The 4,625-nt window shown below is 31.1% G+C and overlaps 1 protein-coding gene across 2 annotated transcripts in view; it reads left to right on the forward strand.

Annotated features, from left to right (window-relative positions):
• NCKAP1 (NCK associated protein 1) overlaps nt 1–4,625 on the forward strand; it is a 117,723-nt gene that overhangs the window by 20,408 nt on the left and 92,690 nt on the right. The gene's annotated exons all lie outside the window — the stretch shown is intronic.

A 4,625-nucleotide genomic window follows, 5' to 3' on the forward strand; every position in this document is an offset into this window, starting at 1 on the left:
AGATCTTAATTTCTTATATACTATTCCCTTTCAAGTTGCAGTAAAAGTAAAATAATAGATATGTATATATTTCAGATATTTGTGTGACTACTTTGGTTGTTTTTGTATAGTCATAAACTTCTTTTGAAGTTAATAAATTGTCTTCCTAGATCTTTTATTGTTTTTACTTACCTGTGTTTAGTTTTAAAATGTACTTTTCTCTAGTTTTTTGATATCTGGCAAAATCATTTCCAAAAATTAAATAATAATAAAAAAGTAATAGTGTTAGGCTCTTTATTATTCCCATAATACTTTTAATGTGGAAAAGCTTTTTCTTAGTATATTAAAATATAGTCATATTCACAGTATTTCGATATGTTTACATAGCTTTGTAAGGACTTCTATGAATAGCTAATTTTTGAAAATTATTTTTTGCCTTATGGCCTTTTATAAATACATTTTGTTGACTTAGAATCTTTCTGCATGTCTTCTTTTTAATTTTTTTGACATTTCCCTGTTATAATCCTTGCTGTCTCTTTGGCTTTAGTCTAGACACATTTAGTCTAGAAATTTCCTGTTGCATATGATCTCTCTACTTTTGAGAAGCTCTGTTTAAAAGATACATTGTTGCATGTGATCTCTGTTTAAAAGATACATATTTTTTGTTTTTCCACATGTTGTGTTCATTGAAAAGTCTTATTTAACCTGTTGATACCACTTTTATTTGAAAATATTATAGTGTACAAGGAAAATACTAATCAGAATTAATAAAAATAGATCAAGTAAAATGCTTTTTAAAGTTTTTTTTTTTTTCTTAAAATGATCTGTATTTGGGGCAGTAACGTAGGGATCTTGATTTCATGAAAGATTTTGCTTTGAATTTGTATACTAAGGCATCATAATTTATTCCTGATTACAAAATAGGTGATTCAAACCTTGCACTTCTTAAGAACACTATTTGTGTCAGGGTACCTTTTGATTATTGACATTAATTGACTGACTCATCTGAGATTATACATTCACTGTAAATGAGAGATTTTACTATGAAAATTTGTCTTATATTTAATTTTATATACATTTCTTTTTCTCATGGCTCATTAAATCCTGAAATGAGCTCTTCAGAGAATCTTTGAAGTTTAATTTATGTATGAGTTGATGAGTAAATTCACATGTGAGAATAAGCATAGTTCCTGAATACTAAATCTTTTCATAGAAAAGTTGCAAGATCTGATTAAGTATGTGAAACAGTAAAATTTTCTGGTAAAGGATCAATTAAGAATCTTTGCTCTTGATATGCTGAGCAGTCTGTTAATAATGCTGTTGTTTTCTGTTTTTAAATAGTTTTCTCTTTTGAAGCACAAAACTGGTATTTTTAATAACAGCTTTATTGAGATAAATTCCCATGCCATAAAATTTACCCACTTACAGTGTATAATTCAGTGGTTTTTAGTATATTCACAGAGTTGTACATCCAGTATCACAATTTTAGAACATTTTTATCATCCCTAAAAGAAAACCTGTCTGTAAACAGTCCCTTCTGATCTCCTGCGAACACCCCTGACGTAGTCATACACTAATCTTCTTTCTGTGTCTATGCCTATTATGTATATTTCATATCAAGGGAGTCATATAATATGAGACTGGCTTTTGTCAAGTTTTCTCCAAGTGGTAGCACGTATCAATACTTCATTTCTTTTTATTGACAAATAATATTCCATTGTGTGAATGTAACATATTTTATTTATCCATTCATGAGTTGATGAAAGTGTAGGTTGGTTCTACTTTTTTGGCTATCATGAATAATGGTACTATGAAGATTTGTGTAAAGATTTTCTGGGGTTATATTTTCATTTCTCTTGGTTAATATATACCTAGCAGTAGAATTGCTGGATCATGTGGTAATTCTGTGTTTAACCTATAAAGTTGATTGTATAATGTTGTTGAAGTTATGACTACTTGTAGCATTTACTATTTTGTTTACAAGACGTGAGTTTTCTCATATGGCTTTTCCAACTGTTCTGTGTAGTGCTACTCTCTTGTTTTTACCTGGTGAAGTTTTGGGACAGCAGTTTTGATCTGGGACTAAGAAAATTTGTGAGAGGTTCCTGGCTATCTTGGGTTAGGAAATGAGAAGTAAGGGGTTTGGTTTTATTTAACTCTATGGAATTAGTCAATAAAGGTTTAAAGATTGGCAAAAGATAGTAGCATTTGGCACTCACAGAAAGTGAGACATTCACAGGGCATTTAGTGCCCTGTAGAAATAGTATTGATATGACTTTTTTTCTCTTTCTTATTCTTGTTTTTTTGGTTATTGTAAAAGAGCATGCTTACTTTATCTCAGTAATCATGGTTAGAAGTATTTTTTACTTTGATTTTTGTCTTATTAGTACTAATCTCAATTTCAGAAAAGGCACTCCTAAAATGAGAGATCATTTCTGATGAAAATTCAACAAAATAGTTTTTTGAAGTTCCTAAAATAGATTTTTACAAAAAGGCTAATCTTATTTTACAGCCAGAAAATTGGTGATTTTTTTTTTTAATTGTTTCTTTAATAACTGCTCATGCCTTCATACTTTTTCCTGTTAGGACGTAGCTATCTGGTGTGCAACAAAGGAAATTAGTGCTAACTGATAGCAAGATTGGTATATAATGTGGCTTTTATCAGTGATGCTGTTGAATTTTGTTGAGGCATTTTTATTGATTGTTCAGGGCCACTTGCGATTAGTTATATAAACTATTGTACTCCCAGTTTTAGATAAGGGAAAATCTGGGACCAAGGGATGATGGTTTATTTTATTTTATTTTATTTTGGTCGGGATTGTGATGTTGAACTAAATGCCCCCCATATGCTTCAAGACAGGCTGATTAAATAAAATTCAAAATGAATAAAAGCCATACCAGTTTTATACTTAGAGCAGTCAGTTATTGTCTAATTTGTGCCAGGTCATGTGTTTTAATAGATTTCTTTATTTAACTTTAAGCAAGGCATTTCTGACTTGAGAGTATCTAAATTAATATTATGGCTTTCCATTATTTTGAAAGTGTAACCATCAAGTGGGAAATTTGTTTCTCCTAGATTACTTATGAGAATATAGAGGGTAATCTGTTATTTCACTGGATAAAGAAGAGAGTAAGACTCCTTTTTTCATTTACTAACAGGTAAAAATTATTTTGCCAAGGAAATTATTTTTTTTTTTGCCATTTTTGTCTAGGGCTGGGTTTGAACTTGCCACCTCTGGCATATGGGACCATTGCCCTACCCTTTTGAGCCATAGGCACTGCCCTGCCAAGGAAATTCTAAAAGCAAGTGGTCAAGTGTATGGAAACTTTCCTTATGTAATTTTTTTCTAAAATTTTTTAACTTAATTTTTTTTTCCTATGTTGTATTTACATCTAAAAGCTAGTTTGTGTTTTTTGTTTGTTTGTTTTTAACAGTGAAAGTGTTATCTGGCAAAAGAGTGTTACTATGGAATTTGCTTATTATATGGTTTAGTATAAAATTTTGTGTTTGACTCTCAAATTAATGAGAAAAATGTTTTAAATCAACATCCTATGTGTAGATCTCTAAGTACCTATGAATAAGGACATTATTAGTGAGTGCCACAAGAGTGATGAAAGGATTCTAGACTAGGACACAGTCCATTGTTGAAATAATTTATGTTTTCAAACTAGGTTAGAAAACTATGCTGTAGATTCTCTTTCTTCTCATGGAGCTTCTCAGTAATATAAGACCTTATGTAAAAAAAAAAATTATATTTTTTATGTAAGTAGCTTATAAAGTCACTCAAGGGAAGATAATGCAACTTTAAGTGTCATGATCAACTGTAGAATTGTTTGAACATAACATTAGAGTCTGTTTTTAAACACCTTTTTATCTCTTGTGCCTGATATGTAATAGGCACTAAATATAAAATAAGCTTAACGAATGAATTAACCTATTAGTACACTTTAACTTAGCCAGCTTTCCCTTGTATTCAAACATTGTCTTATTAGATTTATATCAGGACTCAAACTTACTGAAACTTTTTTGGTTACTTAGTTGATTTTAGCCAAAAAAAATTATACTTTGTGGTAGAGTTATACCAGTACGTCTCATTACCAAAAGTAACCCAGAAAAAGAGTAAGAGTCCCTGCTTCTACACTTGATCTTAGCCAAAAGGCTGATAAGCAGTAGAGTCCTGGCTTCTAAAAACATAAATGTGTTTTAGAATTGGGGATGAGTGTAGGCAGTTTCTTGACCTACGTACTGTGGTTTGGTAAGGACTTAGAAGGAAATGGTTAAGGGAATGTAATTCCTTCTTAGCCAGTTTTTAAGAAGGGTTCCGTTGTGATAGTAACATGCTAGTTGAGAGTACAGGTCATTATGAAAGTTTTGAGGTATATAAAAATCAAGAAACTTAAAATCTGTATGGATGGAAACAAATGAAGATCTCCCTGCAACACTGATAAGCTGAGCAAGTTGAAACCTGCATGGGTGACTCAGAAAGGATGCTGTTGACTGTGTTTCTTGGAGGTGAATTGATGGACCATAAAACAGTCTGTCTCAAACTTTCCTAGTGACCCATATATGTACTTTGGAGTGAATATGCCAGCGTTTGAGTTTTTCCACTTATTAGTTGAATGAGTTGAGGCAAATCATTTACTTT

This window comes from Otolemur garnettii, unplaced genomic scaffold (assembly GCF_000181295.1).
Source record: "Otolemur garnettii isolate 467f Iridium unplaced genomic scaffold, OtoGar3 scaffold00048, whole genome shotgun sequence".
NCBI lineage: Eukaryota > Metazoa > Chordata > Mammalia > Primates > Galagidae > Otolemur > Otolemur garnettii.